This window comes from Hibiscus syriacus, unplaced genomic scaffold, assembly GCF_006381635.1.
Source record: "Hibiscus syriacus cultivar Baekdansim isolate YM2019G1 unplaced genomic scaffold, ASM638163v2 tig00110197_pilon, whole genome shotgun sequence".
In the NCBI taxonomy this organism is placed as follows: domain Eukaryota; kingdom Viridiplantae; phylum Streptophyta; class Magnoliopsida; order Malvales; family Malvaceae; genus Hibiscus; species Hibiscus syriacus.
The window spans coordinates 1-15,675 of NW_024062622.1; the positions used below are offsets into that span (position 1 = coordinate 1).

A 15,675-nucleotide genomic window follows, 5' to 3' on the forward strand; every position below is an offset into this window, starting at 1 on the left:
TGGTGCTTTGATAAGTAAACATAGCTGACCTGATCTCTGGAACTTTATTCTTCTGTAATTTATTGTTTATTGATTTTGACTTCGTAGATTATGATTCTTCGTTTTTGACAAAGCTTGATTTTTTTCCTGAGCTTTTTTTATAGCTAGAAATGAAATTTTTGTGATTAATTTGAAATTCATATTGAATATTTTATTTAAGATCTTTCCTTTTTATTCTTTATTTTTATGGAGAAAAATGATTGACATGAACTACGTTTCTTGATTCTGGAAATTGATTCAGTAATAGTTGTTTTGTTTTACTATGTTACAGGTAGTTGAGGAAGCCCCACATGGCTCCGTCTAGGAAATCTAAAAGTGTAAATAAGAAGTTTTCTTATGTTAATGAAGTGCTTCTAGTAAAGATGGAGATACTAGTTCTAGAAGTGGGAAACGGGTGAGTTCTTGATTAGTTTTCAATATTTTTTTTGATGCATTCATCTCTTTATTTTCTGTTCTTTCATTTCGTTAGGTTAAATGGGTTAAGATTTTTTGCTCATTCTTCTTTTTCTTTGATTACATTTTATTATTTACTGTTCTTGGAGTTGTTTCTTTGAGATTGTGTTTAATCAGTTTTGGATTTTTATTTATTCCTGGTCGACCTTGATGAGTTTCCACCTTTATGTGTTTAGATTTAACTCATTTGGTAGCAAGGTATCAAACTTTAATTAGTGTTGAGTACAAGAGAGTTTGACTAAGTGTTGTGTTAAGATAATCAAGTGTGAACTATGAAGTATTGTTCGTAAAAGAATCAACCACTTACCGGAAATTTAAGAGTTGCCACTTGAGGTTTGCAATTAAATTTCCTTTGTCTAGTGTCTATAGATCTGTTACACCATTGCTAGATGGGATATAGAAAATCAGAGAATAACCATAACACTAACCAAGTGTCAATGGTAAAATAAAAGGAAGAGGCTTCCTTTGCATGTCAATAAATTTCTTTAATATTTTTTGATATCTTCTACACTTCATAAAAAAGACCTGTGAAAATTTAATCTGGTATAATTTTTTTTTATAATGCTAATGTCTTATGTGCGAAAAAGGAACTTATCTGACATGTTGGGGCCTCAATGGACCAAGGAAGAGCTTGAGCGTTTCTATGAAGCATATCGTAAGTATGGAAAAGATTGGAAGAAGGTTAGTTGTGATAGTTTACTGAGTATCTTTATTGTTTGCTGACTTGTGATTAAACTTTGTTTAGATGGCACACGTTCTAGGTATGCTACTCTAATTTTCTATATATATATATAAAATTAAAAATCTACTTAATATAGTTTATTTTATGGTCATGTAGTTGTGATATCTGGCTTTTGGTTGTTGTGATAGTTTACTGAGTATCTTTATTGTTTGTTGACTTGTGATTAAACTTTGGTTAGATGGCACACGTTCTAGGTATTGCTACTCTAATTTTTATATATATTTATAAAATTAAAAAATCTACTTTAATATAGTTTCTTTTATGGTCATGTAGTTGGGATATCTGGCTTTTGGTTGTTGTGGTTTTACCATTTCCGCTTTTGCTTCTTTTGGTTTTCTAGGTTGCTACTATGTACACAATCGATCCATGGAAATGGTTGAGGCACTTTACACTATGAACAGGGTAAGGTGGTTTTAGTATCATAATACTATATTTTTCTTTATTTCGTGGTACTTCTTTGCCTTATTCCTGTACTCTTTTCAACAATATTTTTTTCTTTCCCTTCTTAGCTTTCAAGTACAAGACATTTGAGTTGCATTAACTTTTCCATGTTGCCATCTAGCGATCAATAAGCTTTCTCTTCTGACTTAAATACTGAAATTACACGTCATATTTGACACTTTTTTTTTCTTAAATATTAGTTATCTACTAATGAAGGAATGCTATTTTCATCTTAATCATGTGTGACTGACAATATCATGAAGGTGCTTGGATGTTTTTATGTTAAACTCAGAACAGAAATTATACCATTTTCAGGCCTACTTATCACTTCCTGAGGGCACAGCTTCGGTGGTTGGACTGATAGCAATGATGACTGATCATTATTCTGTTATGGTGAGTGTCTAATTTATTCTTGTGTGATTATTTATAATTTGCATGGACCTGAGTATTTTGACTAGATTTGGACTTATACTCTGCAACTTTTATTATTTAGTCCTCTGTATGTCACCTTTGTGACATTGGTATATTTTCTTATTGCCCAAAGGTATACTTGTCCAGCTCTTTAGTTGACTGGATTGTACTTATGATCTGGTGTTTGGATTCTATTAATGGAGAATGGATGCATCTAGGAAATGCAACCGATTATGGAATTGAAGTTGGGAAATATAATATTTTTAAAGTAAAATATTTTTGGTATGGCTTTTATGGAACTGAAGTTACTGGATTGTGAGATGGCAGGGAGGAAGTGACAGTGAACAAGAAAGCAATGAGGGCATGGGAGTTTCTCTGAAACCTCAGAAGCGTAGCAGGGGAAAACTTCGAGACCAACCTTCTAAAAGTTTAGAAAAGCCGCTTCTAGATCTATTGAAATTTCATTCATCTGCATCAAGTTGCATGTCATTGTTAAAGAGGAGACGTTCTGGTAAGATCTCTCTCACTCTCTTCCTAGTCTTCCTATGTCATTGTTGAGGCCGTATTTGCATTTTGGATCTTAGAAGAAGAAATAAGGCTAGTGTAATAAAGGTCTATTTTTTCGGCAATGGATATGATGCTTTGAAATTTAAGCTCTTAACATAGACTGCTGTACTTGTTTCTCACTAGTAGTCTTTTCTTGTTTTCTTCAATCAATTCAGAAGTAGGCCCCGTGCTGTTGGAAAAAGGACTCCCCGTGTTCCTATTTCTTTTTCTCATGACAAAAGCAAAGGGGAAAGGTTTTTCACCTATTCGGCAAGGAATGAAACTAAAGGCAGATTCTGTTGATGATGATGTTGCTCATGAGGTAGCACTAGCATTGACTGAAGCATCACAAAGAGGTGGCTCTCCCCAAGTTCTCGGACACCAAATAGAAAAGCAGAGACACCATCACCTGCCATCAACAGTGATAGGATGGTAATATATTTTTATTTGATGTTCCCAATGCTTCCTCGCTACTCTCGTACATATTGATGTTAATTGATTTCTTCCTTCAGAATGCTGATTCAGAAACTACTAGTGCCAAGCATGGTAGTGAAGTGGATGAGGATGCTTGTGAATTAAGCTTAGGAAGCACTGAAGCAGATAATGCAGATTATGCTAGAGAAAAAAACTATTCAAGGAATATAGAAGGCACCGATACTGTTGAAGTTCAACAGAAGGGTAAAAGATACCTTAGAAGGAAGCCAGAGGTTGAGGAAAGTGTAAACAACAATTTGGAAGAACACAAAAGAAGCCTGTAGTGGGACGGAAGAAGGACATCAATTATGTGAGTTCAAGGGAAAGTTCAATGCTGAGGTTGCGGATGCTAAAACTTCTAGAACCTTGATTAAGGGTTCACGGAAAAGAAGTAAAAAGGTGTTGTTGAAGGTATGATAGTTTTTGCCTGTAAGAAGAGTATTATTTCCCTGTTTTCAATTCCTTTTCTTTTCCTTCCTTGTTATGACTTTTATCTGAAACGCTACTTTATCAAAGGTAATTGGTAATCCAATGATGTTGAATACATTATCTTTTGGTTATTGCTTATTTGTTTTAATTATGGTTATGCTTCTTGTACCTATGTTATCTGGAGATTGAATGTTGGCTTGTTTCTCTCAGAAAAATATTTTTCTCGGTCTGTTTCCTAGACAACAATTTTGTACAATCTACACCCAGATCCACATTGATTTCCTTGCAACATTCAAAGACAATTTTTCCAAAATCTTGTTAGACTATTAATCATAAATGATCATTTTTTCCCAGCTTCTCATTGTGAATTTATTTGAGTGTGCTTTGACTTTAACCTTACTGTTTATTTTAATCTTTGAAACTCTGTCTTGTGTCATGAATTGTGTTTGACTCTTATTTATTTTTATTGTAGTTGAAGACACTTCCTTTGATGCCCTGCAAACTCTAGCAGATCTGTCCTTGATGATGCCAGAGACTGCTCCTGACACTAGTAAGATACAGACCATTAAATAGAAACTATTAAATAATGGGCCTTGTTAGATGCATACATGGCTTGTTAAAGAATTGTCTATCTTGTAGTTTGGCCAAACAACTGACAATTAATGCATCTAACGAAACACCAAGCTATTAGATTGAATTTACAGCGTGTTGCCTTGTTCCATTATTTCTATGCACGTGACAACCTCTATAGCTAACAGCTAGATAATACCAAGTTTGCAAGTTGTCTATTTAGTAATTCTGAGTTGCTACGTTGTTTTTGCCAGATTCAGCTTTCTGTCATAATTTATAGATCTGAGTTGAAGTGAGTAATGAGTAATGTGATTAAACAATACCTGCAGAGAAATGTTAGAACTTAGAAGATTTGAGTGGTCAAGATTTTGGGCCATTTATAAGCAGTATCTTGTGCCCAAACATATTTTTTCTTCCAGATTATAGGCATGACTCAAGTAAGATTTTCAAATGGCATTTTCATTCTCCAGATAATTTTCATTGAAGTGCAAGCTTGTGATCTTAGAAAATATAAAAACCTATTCAAATTTTGAACATAAGAATTCCATTTGTTCTTTCTAGCTTGAACTACCACCATAAGTCTCTTCTTGATGACTCAAACTTTTGAATATCTATTTGTTTGGATGTGTTTATGTAATGTGCCATATCCCACCTATTTCTTTTTCCACGTCAGAGTCATCTGTGCAGTTTAAGGAAGACAAAAATGAAGTTGAGAAGACTAAACTGAAAGGAATCATCCTGTTCCTGGAGCGAAAGGCAATGCCTCCAAAACATCTAGGCATGGAAAAAAATTTGGTCACGATGTTCATGCTATTCCAGAAGCAAAGGAGGAAACACATCTGGGTAATGTTGGATTGCAAAAAAGACGACAGAAACCCTCACCCTATAAAGTAAGAGTTGATGCTATCTGTTTGGTTGTTTTATTTTTGTAGATAAATACTTATTTTTTTATTGGTTTTGTTTGGAAAAGAAAATTCCATTGGGTTTATAACATGAAACAATGACCATATGCAATTTGCACTCTACTCTAGTCGCAGATTCCAAAATATGAAAATGATGATGATTCTCAGTTGGGTGAATCTCCAAACATCGAGGTTTGTATTTTTCACTTGTTCAGCTTCAAAGAGTTAAGATGGATCACAAACAAGTTCTAAATGTTCAATGTAAAATTTCATTTCAGTTCCCTTATTGATATGATGGAATCGTAATATACTTTTCTTCTACAGAATATTGATGGGCATTTTACTAATTAGGCCTTCTTACTTCTGAGAGTATGTATATGAACTGTACAAAGTGGGTGCATGTTTAAACCTCTTGCCTTTTTGTTGTGAGTATATGTGGCGCCTACAGCTTGAGTTTGAATGGAAAACAGAATAAGCAATATAGTAATAAATGTTACAGAGAATGCTATGAAAAGTATTAAATAAGTCTATTACTAAGTGAAGATGAGGGGATCTTATCAAAAAAGAAAAAGATTAGGGGATAAATTGGAAAGGAATAGTTCTTTCAACATGGTGCCTGGAGAAACTGAATAAATTGGTAAAGTTTTGAGTTGATGATGGAGACCATTTAGGAAGAATGTCTATTTTAGACCTAAATTTATGAAGTAAGTACATGATCAACTCAGTTTAATTTCAACTGAGCTGTGGGTTTTCCAAGGGCACTCTATGTGGTAATAGATGTCTAGCCTGTTTAGTAATTGTTTCTTTCCTCCCTCTTTCAACCATTGCATTTGAGGTCTTATTTGTAAGTTAAATATCTACCAATTTGTTTGAGTAGAAAAAACAAATTTATATGCTTTAGCTTCATGTTCTTCCATTCATCACATATTACTGTTTGTTGATATTGCTATTTTTATCTGCATTTTTAGATTTCCAATGAGGCTAAGAATCTTCTGAGCAAAGGTAAACGGTCTAATAATATTGGGCATCCTAAGCAAGGGAAACCTTTGAGACCTCCAGAGCATGCATCCTCTAGTTCGGATAAGGGAAGGGACTTGAACAATTCAGCTCCATCTACTATACAGGTTTCATCTGTTAACCAGGTCAACCTGCCAACAAAAGTCAGGAGTAAGCGAAAGATGGATGCACAGAAACCAGCAATTAGGAAGGATATACAGTCCTCTGATAATATTGTAAAGGGCAAAACTAGTGTGCCAGTCACGTTATTCCATGACAGAGCACTCAATCTGAAGGTAACACTATTTACTTACAATTACTATGAACCTGAGTTTCTATATATTGGTTTTTTTCTTCATGTTTATGTGTATTCTGTATGACAGGAAAAGCTTTGTAACTTCCTAAATTCATACCTAGCACGGAGATGGTGTATCTTTGAATGGTTCTATAGTACAATTGATTACCCATGGTTTGCTAAACAGGAGTTTGTGGAGTATTTGGATCATGTAGGATTAGGTATTCCTAGATTAACTCGTGTTGAATGGGGTGTAATACGAAGGTATAACTTTCTACTTTGGAATGTTTGTAAGGATTTTCATTGTGGTGCTCTACTTATACAATATCATCTTGATCCAGTTCCCTTGGAAAACCGAGGCGATTCTCCGAGCAATTTTTAAAAGAAGAAAGGGAGAAGCTTAATCAATACCGGGAATCGGTTAGGAGGCATTATGCCGAACTCTGTGCTGGAACTGGTGAAGGACTTCCAACTGATTTAGCTCGACCTCTATCGGTTGGACAACGTGTCATTGCCATTCATCCAAAAACTTGGGAGATTCATGATGGAAGTGTGTTAACTGTTGATTATGGTAGATACCGAATTCAGTTTGACAACCCTGAGCTAGGAGTGGAATTTGTCATGGTAACTTTTTATTTTATAGGGTTGCTTCATATATGATAGCTGCATGTTTATTTCGCTTGACTGCTGATGTAGACTATCATCATTACGCCCTTCAGTCTGATGGATTAATGACAGGCTGAGGCTTTGGGAGGTTCCTTGGATCTTTTCTGTCTAAATACACGAGTTGATGTACTTATACCTGTTTGGTATTTGTGTGTACTATAATTCTGTGCCTTTACTAGATTTACTTAGCTTGTTCCCATTTATACTTTTGTCCTTATTTCCTATCAACTTTTATGATTATAATGTTTTCTGTTGCAGGATATTGATTGTATGCCTTTAAATCCTTTGGAAAATTTGCCTGCTTCCCTTTTGAGACAAAATGATGCCATCTTTGTTGAGAACTACAATGAGCTCAAAATGAATGGGCAGTCAAAAGAAAACAAGATGGAAGAGAACATCAAATTTGCACAATGTGATAACCTGGAGAATGCTAATAGTCCCTCTCGTACTTCCCCATCAACTTTCGTGTTGGCAATTTGTCACAGCCAGTTAAGGTAAGTTATTACTGCAAAATAGATCTCATTTCGCCGATATCAAATAAAATCAATTCTAGGTTGATTATAGAATAAAAAAAACTTCTATCTAAGGTAATGATAAATTCCTTTGGCCAGGTTGATTCACCAAGTCCTAATTTGGAACTTAAAATTGGGCCTACTGAAACTGTTTATAGTCAACAAGCAATGAATTCACAGCCTTTGCCCTGTCGCTGGCACAGGCTAGGGAGGCTGATGTTGAAGCTCTTTCTCAGTTGACTCGTGCTCTTGACAAAAAGGTTCCTATTAGCTGTTATGCATTAAACTTATTCCAGTGGCGGATCTTTCTATCTCCCTTTCTATTTTTTAAACATGAAGTTCTTATATTCTTGTGCAGTGTATGTTGCATAATTTAATACTGAGCAGGGTTTCAAATCGCGGTCGTGTTTTCGGTTATTTCGGATTTACCGTGATTGCGGCCATCGCGGACGCTATTGCGGCCGTCGCGGGTAACTCGGATGGCGGCGAAACTGCTATATTGCGGCCGAAATCGCGGTCGCGGACTGTTTTTTAAAACCCTGATACTGAACATATTCTTTTTTCCCTCTTTTTTCTACCCTTTTAATAAAATGGTAATTTAACCTCTCTTACCTCCAAAATTGATGATTTTCTGCGATTTTTTGGGGCATCAATGCTGTGAGTTTCATTGTTGTGTAATTTCAGTTCCATGTCTATTGTATTTATCTGAGGCGGACAGAGAATCTTGTTCAAATAATTTTGTTCAGTAATGTGAGAGCAGTGCACTGCGACGTATGAATGATGAGGTGTTAGCATTTGCAGGAGGCTGTGGTGTCTGAACTGCGATGTATGAATGGTGAGGTGTTGGAAAACCAGAAAGGTGGAGACAACTACCTAAAGGATTCAGATTCTTTCAAGAAGCAATATGCTGCCGTTCTCTTACAGTTAAATGAAGTCAATGAACAGGCATGAGACGTCGATAAAGTTGTTTTCCTTTAAATCTGTACACTATTGTCATTTACCATTTCATCCTAATTTCTACATGCAGGTTTCTTCCGCTTTGTTTTGCTTGAGGCAACGTAATACATATCAAGGGACCTCCTTGGGTAAGTTGCTGAAGCCCTTGGCTAAAATTGGTGAGCAGGGCTCTCAGTTGAGCTCTTTCGGTCATGCTATGCATCATGTCCAAGAATCTGTATCCCATGTGACTGAAATTGTGGAAAGTTCAAAAAGGAAAGCTCGGTCAATGGTTGATGCAGCTATGCAGGTAAAAAACGGCATTGAACTGTTATATATCCACTTGGTTCGAGTCTAAACTTTTTTCCCCTTCTTAGCTTCAAAGCATTTTGAATATGGTCCATACAATCAGAACTTCATGTATCCTTTTTTATATATACAACAAAAATATCTGTCAAAACCAACGAGCCATAGGTGAAAAAGCCTGAAGTAAATACAAGGCCACAGCAATCCTCGAGCTAAACCGTATGAGATAGAATTAACGCTGTAAATTATAGAAATGTGTTCATAAATTTGGTGTAGAGCTTACCTGTATTTTAGTAAAATGTTTTCATTGCATTTGTAGGATTACACATTCTGATCAAACTTGATTACCATCTCAGGCTATGTCATCTTTGCGAAAAGGGGGGAAAAACATTGAGGTGATTGAGGCAATAGATTTTGTAAATAACCAACTTTCATTGGACGAGATTAGCATGCCTGTTCCGAGGTCTGCTGCCACAACAGACTCAATCCGCAGTCATGATCATCGGTCATATCCTTTCGCAACTAGTCATATACCTGAGATGAAGCTGCAAAGTTTGTCCGACCAAGATGAACTCGGAATCCCTTCAGACCTTATTTCACATTGCGTAGCCACCTTGCTCATGAACAGGTAATTACCCGAATGGCCTCGGTGTCGTGGTTCTTAGCAGAACCTTTCTCTTCGCTATAATGGTAGGTTTTTAATCATCATATTGCAGTAAAATTCAACAAAGCATTCTTTAATACGCGAGTAAATTACATTTTTGTTGATATAAAGTACGATTCCAATAATCTCACTCCCCACCCCCGAAAAAATGCAGAAATGTACAGAAAGACAGTTTCCACCAGGAGATGTTGCAGAAGTGCTAGATTCAGCTGTTACAAGTTTGAAGCCATTTTGTTCACAGAATCTACCAATTTACACAGAGATACAGAAGTGTATGGGAATTATTAGGAATCAGATATTGGCATTGGTCCCTACATGAAAATCAGGTATGTTGTAATTCCTCCATTGTTGTAAAAACTCTCAACACTCTTATCCAATTTTTTTTTTATTTAGGCCTTTTTGACCCTTTTAATATGAATAAAAAAAACATGTATCAATTATTGTCAAGTTAGCCCAGTAACTCAGCCTTTGCCTATTCTTTTTATTTTCAGTTTTTATTAGCTGAATAACTAGAGCATGCCAATTTGTGTATTCGTGTCGTATTTTTGTGTATTTCTCGTTTTATGATATTTGATAGGGTAGAATACAAAAATGGCCACTAAACTATGATGAAAAGATCTTTTTGTCCACTTAATTTTCGGAAGCTACAAAACAATTATTAAACTTATGGAACTATAACATATGAAGTGGTCTCAGTGTGGAAGGTTATTCTTCTTAGAGCACTAGGTTTGAGCAATTGCGTTTACAGTGTGTTCGTCAATATCACCCTAACTATTAAAAAAAATTATGGAACTATTATAAAGTCACTGTAACTTATAAAATGATAATAATTTTTGATAAATTTAGTAATTATTTTGTAATAGTTTAATATATTTAATGATCATTTTATACTATTTTAATAAGACTAACAAATTAGTTTAATGTTTTTTTGTATTTTTTGAAAATTCAATAGTCAAAAAATCATTTTAACATAGTTTAATGATGAATTGTGTTTGCTCTATTTTATATTTACATAAATTTTGATAGGCTAATGACTCGTATAAATTTTGCCAGTTTCATATATTTATGTTTCTTTTACATAATTATGTTTTGGGTAAACTATACGAATAGTCCATATTTTTTCGGTATGACCAACTTTGGTTATTAATTTAAAAATTAAAGGAGAAATGATATCTAATATTATCGATCCGTTCGATTTTAGTCTTTCAGCAGTTAATCCCCGTTCAATTTTAGTCCATCAATCATATTAGGGATTTAAACAAAAGAGGTTAACAGAAATTAGTAACATATGGACTTAAATTGTATGTACTGATAATATGGGGATCATTTATCCTTAATTTTTAAATTGGTGATAAAATCGATCAAACCTAAATAAAAGGGACTATTCGCATTGTTTACCCTTATGTTTTAGAATTATTCTGAATCGATATTAATTTGATAAGATTTGTAAGTTTTAGAGATTAAAATTATTATTATACTTTTTATTTTATATTACTATTAAATAACGGTTAATGATTAAAATAGAAATACGAGAATAGGTAGATGACAAATTATCTTTTACTTTCGATGTGGAAGCTAACATGGTCATTGCTTACATTGGTAGAATAACATATTTGGTCCTCAAAGTTTACATATTGTGTTAATTTGATCCTAATTTTAACATTTTAAACTCTCAACATTTAATCATGGTTTAATTTTATCATTTTTCTAAAAATACAAAAGAATAAGAGAAATTAAAAAAACTGGAAAAAAAATCTAGAAGTTTCAACTAATGAACAAAGCATTGAAAATTTTCTTAGCATAGAACTCAATGCCAGTGGAGCCGGTACAATCAACATACTCCTGCAACTCATTTATGCATATTTAGAAGGAACGTTAAACAGGCACCGCAAAGTTTCAATCGGAACAAGACTAATGGTGCTAAACAGAGTCAAATTCTTAGCAAGTCAAACAAGAAAGAATTCAAACCGATAATAATATAATAAAATAAACTGCTAGGTCTAATATGGTTACGTCCAACTACCTTGATTCGATCTTGTACTTGCCTCTTATTGCGAATTCGACCTTTTCTTCGTACAGCTTCAACAGCTCCGGAGCTCTGTCTTCATGTTGGTTAACGAACTTCTCAATAAACACCTTTTCCGGAGTCACATACAAGGTTGACAAACTAAAGTCCTTAATCAACCTTCCGACAACAAATCCCGAGCAAACAAACACCTTGGGGCGATCCTTTTCTCCAAGCTCCGGGTGAAAATGGTAGGATGAAAAGCGATGGTTGAAGCCGGGAACTGCATTTCGTTCACTAGGAAATCCATAATCATGGTGATCTTCTCTTTCGACGCTTCCAAAACTCCGGGATATTTCCGAAAGCTTCCCAAACTTCTTCTTCAGATAAACCCCATTTCTTGAAAACATCAAACTTACTCTCCATCGCAGGCTTACTCATTTTTCTAAACATGATAACAGCATGAACGAACTTAAACATCAAAGGATCAATCCCATTTCCTTAACTTGTTTAACAATCTCCTTAAAACGATCCGGAAGCATAACCAAAGACCTCGGATGGTAAATCAGCATCGATACCGTATCGATTCAGTCACACCATTGTCTATCAAAGTCTTGATATTAGGAAACAAATAAGCATCTAAATTACTTGCAATTAGATACGGGTGTCTCCTGATAGCTACGACGGCCTTCATTTCGGATCGAAGGAGACCACTAAGTTGATTGAAACAAGGGATAACATGTTTTTAATGCTACGAGAAAAAATCCTGGGGTCGCAAAAGAAAATCCTGGAAATTTCGGGGTCCGGGATACCTTTGGATTGAAAGAACTGGATTTTGGGTAAAAGGGTTTTCTGCACATCGGAACAGAGCAAGCTCGGTCGGGCTTTGATGATTTTTCGGATTTGGGTCTCGGAGAACCCGTATTGGTCGAAGAATGAAGGACGGAATCTGGGTTTTCTGGGTTTTAAAATTGACGTGATTGGCGAGTTTCAGGGCAGATTCCGGCAAGAATCCGAGTTTGTCTTTGAGGTAAGAAATGGTAAAAGATGTAGATTGATTGGAAGGGGGTTTCGAGATGAATCGGACTGCGAAGAACAGTGATGGGTCGTTGGAGAAAGGAATGTTTGTGATAATGCGTGAAAGATTGAGGAAATTGGTGATGCTTTTGCTACTGCGAGGATTAATCATTTTCAAACACGACAAGAAGAAGGGGAAGAACTTACCCAGAAAAGCTTTCAAGTTTGAATCATGGAAATCGGCAAGACGGGTCGCTCTTCAAATTCATAGGTTCAGTACAGTAAACCTATTGGATAAAAACCTATTGGTAGAATAAACTTTTTGACCCCCAACTTTATCATTTTACTCATTTTAACCCTTACACTTTAATTTCGTCCCTTTTATGCTAAAAAATTTAATTTAAATTTTATCAAATTGAATAAAATATGTACTTTAATGGCGTTGTTAAGCTAATGTTATCTATTTTATTCCTTCCTGATACATCATAAAAATCGAAAGAATAACTATATCATCTTTATTGAAATATTTACACTAGTTTTGTTATATATAGCTTTTTAATATTTTCTGACATTTTTATGTAGTGAGAGAGATTGAAAATAAATAATGTGAACATTTTAATCAGGATAAATAGTTAACATTATTAAAATGTCACATTAGTTTAATGACATTTCAGTGCTACGTTATATTTGGGTCAATTTGATAAAAAGAAATTAAAATTCGTTAACTAAAAGGAACCAACAATTAAATTCGTATTTTTTTTTTGAAAACATGTACTTTGTATTATCGAAATAACAAAGTGATCACTCTAAGGATCTCATTAAAAAACCTCCCTAGACCTATTTGGAGGAAAAAGAGTACACCCTGAAGTGAAGAGATCATTAGAACAAGTAGCTAACATCGAAAATTTAAAACGACATAAACAAGAACCACCCCCGAAACACGAGCAAAACTAACGCAATCAAAACAACCGGCAGAGAACAACTGGAACATTAAAGAACAAAGCAGAAGACTTAGGCAAGCAACAGAAATCGACGAAACTATAGTCGAATTGCGACCACTAACAGAAACTATAGCCGAATTAGACCACCCCAATCAAAAGCTTGCAGCACTGAAAGAACATCAACATCAACTCCATTAGCAAGCACCTCGAACAATAGCTTCCAGGTTCCGAATAAAATCAGAGACCACAAGAAACTTCACGGCCAAGAGAAATTCGCCCAAAGACCTATCTGAAGCAAAGCTTTGTTAAAAATATGATCAGACGAACAAAACCGAAGAAGCACTAAAGAAACATTCCATACCGAGCACCATCTTTGCCAAGCTTCCCAAACAACAAAACAATGGCACAAAACGTGATTGATCGATTCCGGCTCAAGGTTACAGAAAAGACAGCAAACCTGATCAGGACAATTGAATCCCCTTTTATCAGCTCTACCATAACTGGCAATCTAAAATGCACTGCTTTCCACACAAAAGCAGTGACCTTAGGCGGCACAAGTTTGGACCAAACTAGGCTTCACACAGGATCATCCAACAAAACTTCAGTGGCCACTTTAAAGCAATAATCTTTTGGATTATAAATACCGTCTGACGAACCATGCCATACTAATATGTCCGGGCCAAAAACTGTAGGAACCGCTCTGCTTAAAACGAGCAAGAAATCATCCCATATAGGCAGTTCCCAATCGAAAAAAGCTCTTCTCAATAGAATCCTCCACTCCCAACGACCTTGAACCCAACAACCAAAATCTTTAATCTTACCGAATTTTGAACAACTATACTGAAAATACAGGGGAACGAGCTTTTTAAAGAAGGGTTTTCAGTCCAAAAATCAGACCAAAAATCTATATTAACCCATTACCCATAACACACCTCAAATCCGCCAAGAAATCAGAGTCCAAAGACCCAACAAGATTCACAATACCGCGCCACACCCACGAAGAAGATCTCTTGTTAACAACTTTTGGAATGATTGCGTCTTGATCATAATTGTACTTAGCTTCAACAATCTTCCTCCATAAGCTATCCTTTTCCAAACTATACCTCCAAATCCACTTATTAACAAAGAACGATTTCTAATTTTAATATCAAAAAACCCCATACCCCCGTGAGATTTTGGTTTACATAAACTGTCCCATTTAATCCAGTGAATGTACTTTACCGATTTAGAGTTCCAGACGAAATTAGCAATGCTTCTATTAAAAGGTCAATTTTTTATGACATCAAACATCCATATTCTAACTTAACTTTTCACTAATAAGATTATATCATATCTATCTTATTAAAAGATACAATTTTTTTAAATAAAATAACAACTAATCAACTACCAACAATTATCATGGACACCATAAGAGATATTTGACAGGAAATTAGGATGAATGAGAATAAAGTTCCATGGCATACCTTGATCTGGTACCCACTCCATATTCCTAAACTCAGTATAATTGCATGGATGACAATTCTTAACCGTCTCCCAACTCGTGATCGACTTCAACGAATGGGGAACACTACTGGGGACTGTGTCCTTTGTAATGCTGCACTGGAAACTCGGTCTCATTTATTATTTGAATGTCCAATGGCTTCTAATTTATAGGAGATCATTTTACAACACAATGGGTTAAAAAATCCAACTCTTATTGGGAGGACATGATTGTTTGGGCATGCAATTCTTGGAAAGGCAAGTCTCTTATTTCCACTATTTTAAAACTTGCTTGGTGTGCTAGAATCTATGTTTTGTGGGAAGAGCGTAATCGAAGAATCTTTCAAGGAAGATCAAGATCTACCGATGAACTTTTTATTTGCATCGAAGAATTTGTAGGTATTAAGCTGAGGTTAAAAAACATTAACATGTCTGATAGTGTTAATATTTTCCTATGTAATTCTTGGGCAATACCAGAAGAAGCGCTCACATAAGGCGTGGGCACGACTTTTTCATCCAGACCTAACGAAGAAGAAGTCTTCAGTTAAGGCGTGGGCACAACTTATCCATCATGAGATACTGCAGAAGAAGTCTCCAGTTAAGGCGTAGGCACGGCTTATTCATCCAAAACTACCGCAGAAGAATCCTTCAGTTAAGGCGTGAGCACGCCATCTATTGACTCAGTTCGGTTTTATCGATTTTTTCGGTAATTGTTTTTTGGAATGGTTTTCGACTTTTATTGGATCGGATTGTCCCTGATCTCTTTATTTGATTGTAGCAAACTCTGCTTCATTGGGTAATAAAATTCAATTTATCCAAAAAAAACAATTATCATGGACGGCTACGATAAC

General features: G+C 35.3%; 2 pseudogenes; one reads left to right on the forward strand and one right to left on the reverse strand.

Moving 5' to 3' along the window:
- The first annotated feature begins 329 nt into the window (after window positions 1-329).
- On the forward strand, window positions 330-9,803 carry LOC120218334 (annotated as a pseudogene).
- A 1,427-nt stretch (window positions 9,804-11,230) lies between these two features.
- Window positions 11,231-14,962, reverse strand: LOC120218342 (annotated as a pseudogene).
- Window positions 14,963-15,675: the final 713 nt, after the last annotated feature.